General features: G+C 37.7%; 1 protein-coding gene across 3 annotated transcripts in view; it reads left to right on the forward strand.

Annotated features, from left to right (window-relative positions):
- The first annotated feature begins 6,197 nt into the window (after positions 1-6,197).
- The window catches only part of csrnp1b (cysteine-serine-rich nuclear protein 1b), a 28,233-nt gene continuing 17,494 nt past the window's right edge, over positions 6,198-16,936 (forward strand). The window contains exon 1 of one of the 3 annotated variants that reach the window (XM_028804092.2): positions 6,198-6,495. The gene's annotated coding sequence lies outside the window, so the exon portion shown is untranslated. The other 2 variants (XM_051929338.1, XM_051929337.1) reach the window with 2 other exon arrangements.

Consider the following 16,936-nt stretch of genomic DNA (forward strand, 5'->3'; position numbering starts at 1 on the left):
TGCTCCACTGACAGACTGAGGAGATCGTTCCTCCCCCACACTATGCAACTCTTCAATTCCACCTGGTTTGGGGGGGGGGTAGTAAACATTAACATTATACAAAGTTATTGTCTGTTATACCTTCATTTTTATCACTCTTTAATTTAATATTGTTTTTATCAGTATGCTGCTGCTGGAGTATGTGAATTTCCCATTGGGACTAATAAAGTATCTATCTATCTATCTATCTATCTATCTATCTATCTATCTATCTATCTATCTATCTATCTATCTATCTATCTATCTATCTATCTATCTATCTATCTATCTATCTATCTATCTAGAATAATACTTTCGAATTTAAACAATTAGTAGAATGTGAACAGGATCGGTGTCTTCATACTTAAACAATTAATAGAATGCAAACAGGATTAGTGTCTTCATATTTAAAAAACACTTTCCAAAGAAGAGTGGCATGACAAGACAGTGGTAGCGCTGCTGCCTTGCAGTAAGGAGAGCAGGGTTTGCATCCTTCGTTCTTACTTTGTGGAGTTTGAATGTTTTCCGCATGTCTGTGTGGGTGTGCTCTGGTTTCCTCCCACTGTCCAAAGACATGCAGGTTAAGTGAACTGGTGACACTAAATTGGCCTCTGTGTGTGTGGTTACCCTGCAATGGACTGGTGTCCTGTCCAGGGTTTTTTCCTGCCTTGTACCCTATACTACCTGCGATAGGATCCAGGTCTGGATTGAGCTGTTTTGAGAATGACATGAATTTCCAAATCATACATTCACATTTTCATATAATAGTTGATAAAATAATTGCTCTAAAATAATCCACTACTGTAACAAACAACTTAATATTGATTATTTTTCTGGTTATTGTACTGTGTATAGCCTTTTTAATTTACAGTGCCCAGCCATCTGTTATGAAAAATATGCACTATACAAAATCTATTTACATTCTTACATGCTGGGTGCATAAGTATGTGTGTGTTTTCACTATTATACAGATAGAAAGCACCAAAGGAAAATCTCAGTATTAAAATCTAGACACGTTTAACCATTACTGAATAATAACTGTATAATAGAAATTATAATTGCACTTGAATTACTGTGTAGCCTAAGGCAAAAAACAAATGCTAAGTAAAAATGTACTACACTTCTGTTGCCTGGTAAATATCTACATGCAATTTTTTTATATATATAAAGAATGGTCTGTCTAGTGTAAACCTGACTTTAACAAGCATTTAATTAAACAGTGATGGTATTTGCTCTTTATTTATTTCGATTTCCTATCCCTGATGTTAAAACTAGGCTATCTTGAGTGAGTGGCACACAATCTTTAATTATTAGTGTGGGTACTCTTTGTAGCTCACTTTTCTATGACATCTTTCATTAATCCTACCTCCCCAATGCAGTTTAGGCTTAACAATAAATGAAATAAAAATAATCTGAAAAGACATGTGATATGCTGTCAACCCATCCTTGGTTTGTACCTGCCCAGTACCCAGTTCAGCTGGGACAGGCTCCAGCCCACTCAAGCCTGATCTGGACTATGAGGATTTCATAATGGGAGTGTGGACAATCTGACAACCATGAACATACTGGTGCCCCATTCAGAGTAGCGTCTCACCAGGCACTCTGTGTGATTCAGTGAGGCTGCACACCATGCAGCTATGAACTGAGCAGAGTAAGAATGAAAATTGGAGGGTAGATGGATGGACAGAGTCAAGTAAAATTTATTGTCATGCCTCATAAGAGATCTGAAATGCTGCTTGGAAATACAGTATTACAGATCTTAAGATAAATACATTGCAGATTGGTAGTGCTGCTGCTTTGCAGTAAGGAGACTGTGGAAGAGTGTGGGTTCGCTTCCCGGTTCCTCCCTGTGTGGATAGCGCTTTGAGTACTGAGAAAAGCGCTATATAAATGTAATGAATTATTATTATTATTAATACAACAATAAGCAGAATTAAATTAATGCCTATGTCTATAACATCAGAAAATATAAAAGGCTTTAAAAATGTAAAGTGGGATATATTAAACAAGGTGGAAAGGATTCAGTTGCATCATCATTGCTGACTCAGTAACAGAAATGATTCACTTTGTAGCAATATCTTTCTGATGAATCATTCTTAATTCTGGTGACTTCAAAGAAGGATTCAAGGCCTATTAGGCCTGTTCCTTTCATGGACACTGCTCTATCCAAATATTAATGTCTTTAAACATGAACCTGTGGCATAGTCAAAGCAGGTCTGGCCTCATGTTATCTATCTATCTATCTATCTATCTATCTATCTATCTATCTATCTATCTATCTATCTATCTATCCTACATGACTTAAAATAACATGACCCAAAAGAAGATCAAATATTAGATTGCATCAGCAGCAGCAATTCTTTATTTAAGAAAGAAAGTGGGATAAGATCCAGCCCCCATGACACTGAGATGAATGGAGTACAGATTGAGAATGGTATATTACATAATAGGCACAGAAAATTAATACTTGTCTAAAAGGTATTTTGTTATTTTGAAATTTTGTTACATAAAGATTTTTTAAAAAATCATATAACACAATGAAATGAAAAACAAACACCCTCTAGGCGTCACACCATTGAATTGGGATTTAAGTAGGAGAATGGTCTAAGTGTGCTGCTGAAACTACATTAATTGCACGATGAGATTCATCAGGCTTAAATACTTCATGGAGTACTGTACAACATATGGCAACATAGATGACTATTTCCATAATGTTGTGACTACCATCTATTGATCACTGTGGTGTGACTTGCTCCACTGACCTTGGGGCTTTCATATCAACTTCAACATTGTCTACCCTTTATCCTTTCCATGTTGTTTTAGTATTCTAAACTAGATTCCTTTTGGGCTTATGCTTTCACTTTCACTTGTCTATACAAAGTTTATGCAAATTTATTTGGTGATGCAGTTGTTAGTGCAGCTGCCTCCTGGATCAAGCACTTCCGGGTTTAATGCCATGTCCAGTTATTTACTGTATAGAGTTTGCACATAGCTGATTCCAGGTTGGCTGTATGTTAGAGGCTCTCATGATGCACTGGTGCCCTGTCCAGAACTACTTCCTGTCATGTGCCTGAAGCTGCCTGAATAGGCTGTGTCCCCCTGTGAGATATGCAGTACATTTATTTATTTACCTATCTATTTATTTACTTATTTATTTACACAGTTGGAGTACAAATAAGTTAAATGACCTGCTCAGTTCTATACTGTGCCTATCTATTCTTTCATGGATACCACCCTTTCCATGGGATATAGCCACAAATGCAAAGCAGCGCCTATTTTTTCTGTTTCTTTTTTTGTCAAGCCACAAAAGCCTATGCCTTGCCATTTACCTCATCACTAAACCTGTTTCACGCTACTGGAGCCAAGAGGTGTGTATTCTAGCAGCCTTTGATTTCACTTGGGAGGGGCAATGAAGTATTCATCATTGTAAGCCATAATGAGATCAATCAGAACAGACTATCTGGCATCTTTAACACAATACAGACCCTCTGAGGTATTGGCTGCCACTGAGATAATCAAAGAGGTCGCAGGCCATCTCCTTGTGAGACTTGGGGGCAGATCAGCCTCAGTATGATTAAACTCTGAGGAGCAGTGCCCACTTTTTGACTGGAGCCAATGTAAACTCCAAACATGCAAAAGCTCCTTTTGAATAACAGACAACGTGAAAGAGACTACACAAACAATGGTTAACTCATTAACTGGAGTGGATAAGCTCCAGTCTTTGATTTTCATTTCAAATGAAATGCCCATTTATTTCAAATACTACACAGACACAGTCAACCAAATCTTCTTGCAAACAATATATTTTATTCTCCTCCATTTTATTTAATGTTTTCTGAATGTATTTAAACTCTTATTTCACTCTTATTTACCAAGTTGACTTCTGACACTACTTTATAAAACATACTATGGACAATAAGGGTGAATTAATCACAAGTTGGATCTGACAGCATTCAAGGGTTTAGCATTAAATATCATAACATAAATCAAGGTTATGGGTAAAAAAACTATCCTGGCAGCATTAGGCCCAAGACAAGAACCAACCCTGGACTGGGCATTAGCCCCTCCTAGGGCCTATTCAGGCACGCACTCACAGAGCCAATTTATGGATTAAGAATGTGATTAATTATTTAACTATTAAATCTCAGGAATTATGCATTTAAAGAGATGACATTCGCCCTTTATGATATTAATCATTATATTATTTACCAGGAGCAGTGATACCCCAACCTACGTTTAGATTTGTTGCTTGCATTTTTTTTTATTAATTCCTGTTTTTTCACCAAAATGCAAATTTGTGAAGTGCACTTAGATCTGTAAACAATCTTATAAATTTACAGTCTATCGGCATCATTTTTTAAGGTTGAAATTACCATACATAATATAATAATAATGGTTCAAAACAAAAAACCTATATATATATACATTATATATATTATGCAAGAGGATTTTTTATACTATAATATATGAAATAAAAAGCTGTTTGTTAGAATTAAACATGACAAGTTCATCATTTTGGAATATGCACTTGTACAATAATTGCCCATTAATATATTGTACTATTAAAATGTGTGATTGGTACACAAACATGTTTTTGCATTTATTTCATTCTTTAAATAATGTCCAACAGAACAGTATGACAGTTCTCCGTAGTACAAGTCCCAGCCAATTTTACCAGGCTCCCTCATTTATGAAAAGCCTTATTTTTGGAGTAATAATAATAATTCTTTACATTTATACAGTATAGTGCTTTTCTCACTACTCAAAGCGCTCTCCACACAGGGAGGACCTGAGAAGCGAACCCACAATCTCCTTACTGCAAAGCAGCAGCACTACCACTGCGCCACCTGTGAGGAAGACAGTATGAATTGACTCTTGCATCTCTGTCTATTGCATAGTCCATTTACCCATTCATACAACACAGGATAGTCAGTTTCACAACATGGCTTTTTTCTGATTTGGTTTAAAAACTAAGTGGGTCATTTTTATGCTATAAAAATGCAGGGCTTACATTTAATTTGTTCAGAAATTGTCAGAAATTATACAAACTATACAAGGTGCAACATAAACCTGACCTCATACATTTTATTGAACTTCCGTTGTTCATCACAAACTATTTTAAAGGTCCTGCTTTCATTTGTTGCTAAATCAAACTGGAAAAGGAGAAACCAGTGAGAGTAATTAACTACCTCTAGTCATCCTTTTATTAATCAACTTGCTCAATCTAGTTCAGTGTTGCAGGGCACCATTTCTGTATCAGATCAAACATAAAATGAAATGGGTTAAAAAAGGGGGGAAAACAGCAACAGAAATACAGCAATATCTGCTGAAATTATCTGTACAAACTTCACTTCCTCTTTATGTTTGTTACGTTCTGAGCCAGCAGTGTAGATTTATCAGGAGGGTCCCTGCTTAGCTACTGACTTCCCCTGTGATCCTTGAGCAAGTCACTTAACCTCTTTGAGCCCTTTCTTTCTCATGCTGAAAACAGTGGTAAAATCATAAGACTTCTACTTCAAATCCCAGCTCTGCTACTGACTTTACTGTGGATGACCTTTGGCAAATCACTTGATCTCTCCCAGTTCTGTATTTTTGATAACACAAAAGGACTAGAGCACTGTTGTAAAACGACTCGGCTACCAATTTATAGCCTCTAAAGACTGATCCTCCCATAGGAGTGAAAATTACTGCAAAGATGCTGTTGTCTTTTGGCCGGCACAGAGACAGACTAGTAGCATTACTAATAAGCTCCCCTTAAATCCATCAAAGTAAGAACATCAGGTGAGCCAAAATCATGACTACAAGTAAATAACTATATACAGAGGTGTAAAAAAATATAAACATATTTCCAAGATTACTGTAGTGGTCTTGGGGTAAACTTGACCTCTACACAAACCTACACAATTTAAATGCATGGATATGAAATGACTTCCTGGCTTGTCACTTTTCTCTGTCATACTTCATGCGCTTTAGTTTTCCTGCCATCTATCTTTAATTCTTTGTATTTTTCATCATGCTAGCACTCCCATTCAGACAATGTTTACATGTCCCCAGGGCACTAAGAAGGAGAACAAGAGGAAGGAGGGGGGCTGGTCGCCGTGATTGGCTGCGAGAGGAAGATCAGTGCTCGGAAGGCAGGAAGCCGTGTGGGCCGCCTCTCTGTCTCGGCCCCCCTCCCAGTGTCACTGCCTGCGTCAGACACCCAGGGAGTTTTCCACTGACGAAAAAGGCAGAGCTGCTGAGCAGCTTGATTCAGACAAGGGGGAGCTTCGGTCAGAGCGCTTCGTGTAGCAATCGAAAGGGGGGAAACAAAAAGAAAGAGCCAGAGAAAGAAAATAAAAGGAAAGAAGCATTGGAAGCACACGACTGTTTAGACTATGTTAGGATAAAGCACTACCCTGTGGATTATTATACCCGTTCCTTCGCCCCTTTTCCCTCAGCGAGTGGATTTATGGTGGACGGAGACGCACTTTCTTGGTAGGTGATCCCTTCCGTTTAAACGCGCTGCTGCTGTTGCTGAAAGTGCAAAGGGGGTCAGTTTCTGTTTAAAGAGACGGTCGGGTTTGGACTGCTGCCACATAGCTGGGATGCCCTGCGCCGTATGTAAGTGGAGACTAATAAGAGAGAGCGGGTATTTGCATTTGTGAGAGAACTTTAGACTTACGGCTCTGGGAAAAAAAAGAAATGATAAGAGTGTTGTAAAAATTGCTTTGCAAATGCAATGTCTTAGTTTAATTTGCTGGCTGTTCGGGAGCTCGTGCACGATCTGGTCTTTTTTCTGTGCAAATCAGTTTTAGTAGTTCTATAAATAGTAATTTTTGTTATTTGGGGAGGCAGATCTAGCTTTGGAATAATTTGGATTACTATTCCCCTGGTTTCGATTAAATTCAAATAACATTGGCTTGACCCGGTGACGTCTCCAACCTGTGTGACAAGAGTGTTAAGACGGGGATACCAGTGCCAGTTGGCAAGAAAATTAAGTGTTGGTTGCTGAATGTTACAGGGTGGCTAAATGGAATAGAACAGATGCCGGATAAATGAGTGGCATGGAAAGCTGGCGCTGCTGCTGCTGCATGTGTAGTTGTCAGAATATAGTGCCTACGCTACTCGTCGATTGCCTATGAAAGTGCCGGACGCTCGTGTACGTACAGTGAGAGCACAAGAATGCGAAGTATCAGGAGGTGAGTGAAAGAAACGAAAGGAGGCGTTGATTAACGGGAAGCTTGGGGAGAGTCATCTGTTTAGATGGCACATAGCATTGGCATGTATCAGAGCTGCGAGATGTTCGGACGGGACGGGGTAAAATTCCCAAGTGTTGTAAGGCGCCAGCCTGCAGGTAGTTCTGGGAGGACCATTTTAAAGTAATTAATTCAATTCAGAGCGCTTGTTGGTGGACGGCGCCCAATAAATTGCGTGGCGTTTTGCTATGCTAATTGAGGTAATATGCCGAATGACAAGTGTGTGTGATTTACAGCGCTACGATGGTAGAGCCGGTGCGGGGAGGCCCGGCTTTGACTCCTGTTGTTCATCACCCCCTCCTTTCTTTTCCCTTCTCTTTTTCTACCCGCCCCTGCTCGGCTGCTAGTTAGACACGAGCGACTCCTAAAGACCGACAGCTGATTGAGGTCACCGGCTGTTCAAGAGTTTGCATTTAGTTGATAGTGGGTGAGAGCGAAGGTCAACAGTGTAGGGTTAAAGGTTTTCCAGACAAAATGTACTTTGAGCAAGTTGTACAGTCATTAATCGTAATTGACCGGTATCGGCTGCTTATACATTAATCAGTTATACATGAAACGATTAAAATGCTGGGAATACTAAGCACTGTATATGTAGACAAATTGTACTCCGCGTTGTACATTCCTTTTGTCATTTGGTATACAACGCGCATTAATAGAATGTTATTTTGTGAAGTGGCAAAGTCTATTATTAAGAATTAATGTGTGGCAGGCGATATATATATATATATATATATATATATATATATATATATATATATATATATATAATGCTATTATTAATATTTTTCAGACGGTCCACCTAATGACAATGCTTTATTTTGTCCAAATTTGTGGGGAGCACTTCATAATTTAAACGTTCACCAACATTCTCACCCGTCCTCACGTATTATTACTATGTTGAAATATAACAATAACCTTAAAATGAGCGCAATGTACTTTATATTCTAACAGCCTGGGGTTGAGTTACCAACAGTGTAAACCTGGCATGTCGCATATTGAATTCCAACGTGTCCTGCAACAGCTAGTTGACCTTTTAAGGATAGCGAGCTACCTAGAAGAGCCATGCGCACTCAGCCTCGGAGTAATTAAAAGTAGCGGTCAGTTTAGTCGTTGTGTTTCACCCCAGCACAGATGAATGCATTCAGAGTATAGAAAAATAATAGTGTAGTAATTCAAAGCAGAATAACAGCCGATTAATAGACCTAAAGTGTAACCCGTTAATTGATGGATGATTTCAGTTTTCCACTTCACGACTGGCACGTTTCAAAATCGGCAAAGCAATTATTCTACATATCACTTGAGGACTGCAGTTTTAATTTGTTTGCAGTGTAACCTTTTCTTTTTTTTTTACATATTGATACCAATAAGGTCAAAGACTCCCTTAACGATTGGAGAATTCCTAATAATAGTTTGCACAGAATGCTGTCGGCTTGGACGAAGTCGATCAAAGGAGAGACGCTTAATTTCTTCAACATGCCTGACCATCTTTTAAACAGGCAGCTTATAAAGCAGTTAATTAAGCCGCCGGGGTACGAAGCAGCGGGGTGCAATAATCTGCAGCTTGTGAGGATGAGTCCTGCTGAGACAGAATGCTAGGAAGCTCCCTGTTTCTCCTGTCCTCTAGTCTTTCAGGACTACATTAACGAGTCGTGACCACTGACAGCCACCCAGGGAAGAAAGTCACTCCTGCAATGCTTGTCGATTGTGGTGGGGAAAAAAAGATGCATTTGTCACTGCCATTTTTCTTAAACTGTAGCCCTGTCAGGATTGTAATGTGCCTTACCAGTTAATTGGGTTTTTATAGCATGTGAGCTTTATTGTTCTCAACATGTTAAGTCCAAGCTTTACATTGCTAGGGATAATGTGTAATCTTCCAAGCGTTCAGCTTTTCATACATTTTATGTCCTAGTGCTAAGACCAGCATTGAAGCATTTGTCTTTTATTCTGTACTGTAAAGGTACATTATGATGGTGGAAGTTGGCAAAGGTGCTATATATATGTATAAAAATATTGATTCATGTATGTGAATTTCTTACAGATCAGTCTTTGTCTTTCATAAACAACTCCTGTAGGGAGCACCAAAGAAAACTAATTACAGCCTAACAGTAACCTTCACGTTTACAATTGGATTATACATTATTGGAGCTTCACCAAAGTGGTTTATTGAAAGTGGAGGTCCATTAACTAAACAATAGCATGTCTCACACTCTCTCCTGTTACTTCTTAAATACTTTTGGACCTGTTTGTTGATACATTACATCTGCTATTGGTCTTTGTGTGGCATCAATGTTCACTGATCACTTGATATGCTTTGCTCTGGCTATTGTGATTTTAAAAAAATATTAAAGGAATAGCAAGGGTAGATACATGGAGAAGTTGTTTTTTTTGCTATTATTTTTTTTTTTGTTACCTGATTATGGATGGATTCAGCTTGGGGTCACTTCTAGACATTCATTCCTGAAACCTCTGTTCCATCTGTTTTGTGATCTGTGAAAAGTTGTGCTCAGCTGAAGAAAGCAGGGGCTTTGACCCTCATGCCCCAGACAGACTCCATCTAAGATTTTCCATTCATCGAATCCATCATCCCCTTCCTCCCCCATCTCCCAGTACCTAGAGAAAGACAACAGAGCTGTTAAGTTTGTTTGCTATGCTTTTGTTTTTTTTATCTTCCTTGCCTCAAAGCATCAACAGATTCAAGAGGAACATTTTTCACATAAACCTCTTTTTATAGTCTATAGGCATAAAGCTGCTGTTTCTGATAATAAATTGTTTTTGCCTTAACCTAATTTTGTAAATGTACTTTATTCTGAAAACGAAGTGTAAAATCCATCTAGCTAAATTTTAGCCTTATATAGCCATTACAAATATTATTTACAGGCAGTCAAGTAATAAAGATTTACAGAACATGAAAGGGAAGAGGACGACTCTTTAAATTTTGAGAGTACAACTCCCACTGCTGCCCTCATCTCACCCTTGAGCACAATTCTGAATAAAACCTAGCAACTGTACTGCTGGCTAGTAGCAGATATATCACTGCTGTGAGAAATAGCTGGACCAAATTCCTTTTCACATATGCGGAGTGCAAAGCACCGGAAAAGGGAGAGGAATACATCTGGGTAAAATATTCATTGTGTTTCTAGAGCCAGACCGGAATTTCTGTGGGATTGATCCATAATGTGTTTTGGGGGCGGGCTTAGTTTTAGAACAAACTGTCCCTGAAGACAAAATAAGACAATAGACTGCTGGTTTGGAAAATTAAAACGTTTCTGTACAGCTGTCCACAAGGTGGCAGTGTTATGTACTGTTTTCATATTGAACATTTAAGGATTTAAAACTCTGGAGAACAATTGCAATTCTCAATTTTAAAGGACACTAAAGATCTTTAAATAAAGCTGTTCAGAGGAAGCATCCTTCTAAAATCTTTAGAAGTTACAGCATTAACAGATTTCTTTCAGTGTAATATTTTATACAGCTTGAACACAAGCAACAAGTTTAGTCTTAACAACTTGATGCTTCTAGTTCAGTTATTTAATAGATCATATTCATTCTTTGTGTTCTTGTGTGTGTGTGTGATCTGCTTTGTGAGGAGTTTGTTGTATATTTATTTTTTGGAAGTGAAAACTTTATTAATTACCTGAACATTGCCACTTATAAAATCTGAAACACTTTAATTAGCTAAATTCACTTTGTTTTATTCAAGAAAACTGGATGTGTTTGGTAACGATTTCTTGTTTTACATTGTGATTTCCCCCTTGGTGGATTGAAAAAGTAGATGGGTGGACACGTCCATGCTTCACTTTCACAGGGACAGTCTTCGTGATCTGGTGAGATTCGGGCAAAAAATATTTTTATGATACTGGGGTTATGTTTCTTAACATCATGCAGTAACAAAAATCATTCTAAGTATAGCTACTTGTGATTGTTAAGATAAGCATACCAGGATCAATTTATTCATGGTTATTAATTTTGTCCAGCATTCTATTTGTGTAATCAATATGATTATTCCTTGGGATACCCAGGTGTTCCCCTATGATATGTGTGAAAATAATCAATATGTAGTAAATGCAGACATAGCTACAGTACATGTATCCAGCTCCCTCTGTATTTTTATGAGGTATATGCATGAACGGTTTTACAAGTGTTTACTTGCAAAACAAAAAGTATAATTTAGCCATTGACTTGTATGCAAAGTTTTGAAGAAAAAAGGACAATATGCTTTTGGCTGCACAATGGCAAATGAGAAAGAGTGGGAAAAACACACCTAATTCTGGTTAGGCCTGTTTTACACCTGACACTTTCTGCAGGGCTTAACAAAAAAAATTAAGACGTCAGTCAGCACCTACAGGAAATGCATATTAGAGACCCATTCAGCTACCGCAGCAGCTGTGTCACCACAGATAACTTTTCTATGTAGGAAATTTGGAGGGGTGGGTGTGATTAGGTGAACCTTGGGATGTCTGCATGCTGTTTGCTATGTAAATCTCTCTTGGTACTTACAACTAAGTTTGCATGAACTGCACAGCTACAGAGCTGACCATTTCGGCAACTCGGCAGACATGTAAAGAAGCCAACTGGCTTGAACTCTGCACACCCCTACTGCAGCATGCCTCACCCCCCCACCCCCACTTCCTCTAACAGAAACCTTGGAGTGTGACGTCTCCATGCAGAAAGCCACAGCATCTGGCGGGCAGGTGGCCCTACCAGTTTTGTAGCTAAGATCAATCCCAGTTCAAACTGTTTTCAAGACTTTTTAATGAAATTAAATTTCTTTTGTTTACCTGTAGAAGAAAGTACTTTAACACCAAATATTTTACTTTTGGAAAGTATGCAAGTAAGGAAATATATCCATTATAAAGAAATATTTGTAGTACTGGGGTGTTGTACCGTGTTAGCCATTATGAATGTAGAGAAAAGCCAAGCAAAATGACACCTTTTATTGGCCAACTAGAAAGATTACAATATGCAAGCTTTCGAGGCAACTCAGGCCCCTTCTTCAGGCCCCTTCTACATCTTGCCTGAAGAAGGGGCCTGAGTTGCCTCGAAAGCTTGCATATTGTAATCTTTCTAGTTAGCCAATAAAAGGTGTCATTTTGCTTGGCTTTTCTCTAAAGAAATATTTGAAATTCTATTCCTGCACACACACTTCCATGGTGCCACCTATACAAGGAGAAAATACATTTAATGCCTCATTCTGATACATGCTTTCAGAGTGATGGGAGAATAAGTCTGTTGCACCTAGGTCTGAAATTTTGTTAGTAATAAATTGATGCACTTAGTTTAGATTTCATAAACGCAGTCAGAGCTATAAAGTTTGTCAAACATATAAGTTGCTAAGACTAGAGGGTCCCCTCAAGATTTTTAGGCCCAGTGGGACATGCATTTCAACAGAAAGGATGGTACATCACACTGCTGCACAAGGCTAAACTCAAATTTCCAACTTTTAGATGATCCACACACACACACGCATACATGTTCCTGTTCTTGGAAAAAGGGTTGCTTACATTTTCTTAGCATAGAATCCCTATTCATATTAAGCCTGGCTCCTAATGAATGTGATCACATGAATTTCCAGGGGAATGTGGGCCATTCTAATAGTCGCATTGCTTGGCTGTCTTTTAAAGTGCTTAATTTAACGTTTGAGGGTCCAGTCTTGTAAAGCTGTGCTTTCTCAACTCTAATTTTGAAGAAGGCATGTGGCAATAAGTTTCCATTTCCACAAGGATCTTAATTTGAGCTCAATATTGGACTTTAAACTCCATGCTGAATATATTAACATGGCTTTTACTCAACTTGAAAATACCTAGGTTTTTCTATTAAAGTGATGTGACTTTGTTTTATATATTTGTACTGTCTCTGATATGAACAGTGTTTGCTCAGTGTGTAAGTACAAGCATATTATTATAATAAACCAATGATTCAGCAGTATTATGACATTTAAAGTGGAAGCATACTTTATAGACAGCATAAGCTCTACATTGCACAGTGAAACTGCAACTTTGTGGTTACAAGTCTAACTCCTTAGTGCGTAGAACCTTTCCTGTGAAGATGAATGAAGTATTTTGACTACAGGATGTTGTTGCAAAAAATTTCCTTCTAAGTATGATTCTAGATAATATGGTAGTTTTATGGATTTTCTTGTGAATCTTGTGTCTCTGAGTTGTAGGTGAAGGTTTGTGCAGTAGGGTGATAGCAATTTTGTATTTAGCACAAAGTACAAGGTTTGATGTCGCCTCCAATCCTATGATAAAGTTAATTCTGCAGCTTTCTCATGTGCAAAAAGTATTGATAGTCATTGCCTGGGCTGAGGGTATATGACATGACAGCTTTAATTGTGCTGTTCCTGTTTCAGATGCGGAAAGTCTGTTGTACAGATGCACTGATTGACAGCCTCTATGCTTGGAGCCTGACCCGGCCAATCTAATTGTCTGTTTGCTTTATAGCTCCAAGCTTTATAGCCTGGCTCCTCAGTTTAAACATCACTTTTCTAGATGATGAAAAAACAAACATCAGATTGTCAGCATGGATTTTGTTTATGCATGACATACTTCAAGAATCTAAAATTACCATTTTTACAGGTCACGTTTATAACTTACACATTGCTTTATTCTCGAAATGATAAGAGCTGTAGCAGGAAAGGACATTGGCCAAGGGCTTCATGAAAAGGATGGATTGAATCCAGTACTCCAGTCAGTTCTCCTCTTAAAAATCAAGTGAAGAAAGGGTTAGGCTACCATATCCATTTTGGGTTTTTGTTTGCTACTGTTTATGCATATTTTTGACCAGTCTGCTGAGCTACAAGATTTTGTAAGGGTGTTATTCCACATCTGCTTTATGTGCTGTATTTTTATGCAGGTTTTTTAACCTAAGTATGCTTTAGTGAGATACTTGATTCCTTAGTGCTAATGCTTACTTTGTTTTTCTTGGGTTTGATGTGCATTTTAAGTCTTGTGTAGCAGGCCTGTGAAAAATTCAGTATTTTTTTTTTTCTTTAAATTGTAAAATGTGTTACCCACAGACATCAGCCAGAGACAGTAAGTCATTTCCTGTGCCTAATGCTGCAACATTTATAGGGCTAAGGCGGATTTACCACTATGGCTGTAATACTGTATTTACATTGAATGAACCACAGTCGTGTAAGTATTAGGGCCATTGTGGAGATGGAGTTTGTATTGTAAATGGAATGTCCAACTGCAGTTGGCTTTGTGAATATGTATTCATTCCAGGATATGATCCTGTGATTTTCTGTTCTTGCCAGATCTGTTGCCCTTAAAAGCCATTTAATAACCATTTTGGTAAATAGACATTTTCACTTTCTTCTATTTCAATATTTCTCCATGTGAAATAGGAGGAAAACAAGAAATCTAAATGTGTGTTCCACAGAGAGAGAAAAACTCTTGGAGCAGGCGTAATAAAAGAACTTTGACCCAAGATGCAATGGAAATTAAAAAATAGATAAGCTAGATATTACCCAAGCTTACCCCACCTAAGTTAACCTCTGATTGTTACTGGATGGCATTTAAAAATATGAAAGATTTCTTTAAAACTGGCTCCACTTTGAAATCACTTTGTATATGTCAGTTTATACTACATACAATTTATCAAGACTTGCATGAATTCTACTTATAACTGCAGGAGAAAGTCAGAATTAATCCTGTCCATAACTCAGCACAAGGCTAGAATAAACCGAGAAAGGGTCTGTCAAAGTGTGTGCATACAGCCATTTCCACTTCAATCACCCATCGTCAGTCCAAGTTTGCCATTTAGCCTAGAAGGATGGTTGTGAAGTGTAAGGTGAACCAAGAGTTTCTGGATGCTTGCTAACAATGCAGGCTTCATCCCAGGATAAATTTGAAATCTAAACAGTGTGAAGAGGTTATAATTCCTGATGTGCAATCTCGCAAGCTTTTGCATATTCTTAAGAAAACTGTGTTTCACTTATGTGCTTCCTTGCAATATTCACAAGTCTCCTTGTCTGCCTCACATAAGCTAAGCTGTACAGTATCCAGTCGGCAAAGATGTTTTGCTATCAGACTAAGCAGATCACATATAAAAACAACCAGCTTATCGTGTCAAGGCAATTTAGCATTCTCTTGGAGCATAAGCCCTTGAGCTGCCTTTTTTGTTTTTTTTCTCTTCATATTTTTTTCCGTTAGCAGTCTTATTACAAGAAGTAAATTGTGCCAAATGTACACCTGAAGCTGCTGAATTGGCGACTCCCGGATTTAGTACTTGCCAGGAGGAGTGTGTGTGATGCAGATATAATGTGACTTATAGCAGATATATTTTGCTTGCCCACATTAGCTTTTATTACCAGAAGTTGGCAATGCAGGTTTTCACTAACAGTTCATGCCATCTCAACTCAAGCTTCACCTAAGAAAACATTATGACTGTACAAGTTACTATACATTGCTTTAGCATGTACTTCATTATTTAAAATATCAACATCAGTGCACACTCAGTATGATAATACACTTTTGGGCTGATTAATTAAAAAGGCACAATACTGCTGGTCCTTACCTTTTAATTAAAAGATCTGCCTTTATAGCACACTCCATAGAACAGATTATAATGCACTTATTTATAATGCTACAGGGAAGTCCCAGAATAGTCCTAAGCATATCCTCTATTTTTGTGCTTTCGTTTAAAGCATTGGGTCTTAGTTCAAAGCATGTCTTTTTGTCAGCCTGAATAAATTCATCTCCTGTGACTTGGAGCCTGTGGCTCACCTGGGATGCTGATGGTAAAGTCTTAACGAGCATTCCAATGGGTTTTCACAGACTACTTGACGCTGGAATTGCTTTTTTTTTTCCTTAAATGAATAATGTACAGTAGCTGCCTTGCAGGCTCTGGGCAAAAGTGTGAAAGGGAAAGGAGACTATGAAGTAAATGTAAGAAAAGGGTGAAAAAAGATCTCTTATCACTATTACTCTCTTGATATGTCCTTTGTTTTCAGTTTGGTTTTCCTTTCTGATCTTTTTCATGTTGTTACACTTCTTGTAAATTTCACAACCCACTTGACTGCATTCAAATGTGTGTATAAAACACAATCCATAAAACAATCCATTAGTTTATATATCCATTTTTTCACTGGTATGTATCTATATTTTTGATTCAAAACACAACCTGCACCAGAAATACAAAATGCAATTCTTTGCTACCAAAATCAACTTATTTACTGTGTGCTACTTTGTATTGTGGTAGATTCTTTTGTAAAGTGCCTTGTGATGAGCTTGCTGTGAAATTAATTGTAGGAAAGCAGTCACATGTTACTGAGGGCAGTACGTACATGCTTCAAAATTCAGCTGTACTGAAGAAATACACCAAAGTTAAGTTTACTCAAATTGATGATGGTGCTTATATCTATTGTAGGTTTGGTCCCTAGCTTGTTCCTGATTTAGGTCTTTGGAAAAAAAGATTCATTTCAGTATCTGGATGAATGGTATATTTACTAATCTGTGAGAATTTAACTAAGAGAATATATTAGAACAAGTTTGTTCACAAAAACTACTGACAGGCCCTTTTTTTTATATATATATGCCAATGCAGCTATGATGCAAATTAGTGAATTACAAAAGTTGTGTATTAGAAAGCAAAATGAATACATACCTTTTCCACTTTGTATAATATTATGGAATTATATAGTATATTGTCAATAAAAAGTTTACTCTTAAAATAATCTC

Source organism: Erpetoichthys calabaricus, chromosome 6, assembly GCF_900747795.2.
Source record: "Erpetoichthys calabaricus chromosome 6, fErpCal1.3, whole genome shotgun sequence".
NCBI lineage: Eukaryota > Metazoa > Chordata > Cladistia > Polypteriformes > Polypteridae > Erpetoichthys > Erpetoichthys calabaricus.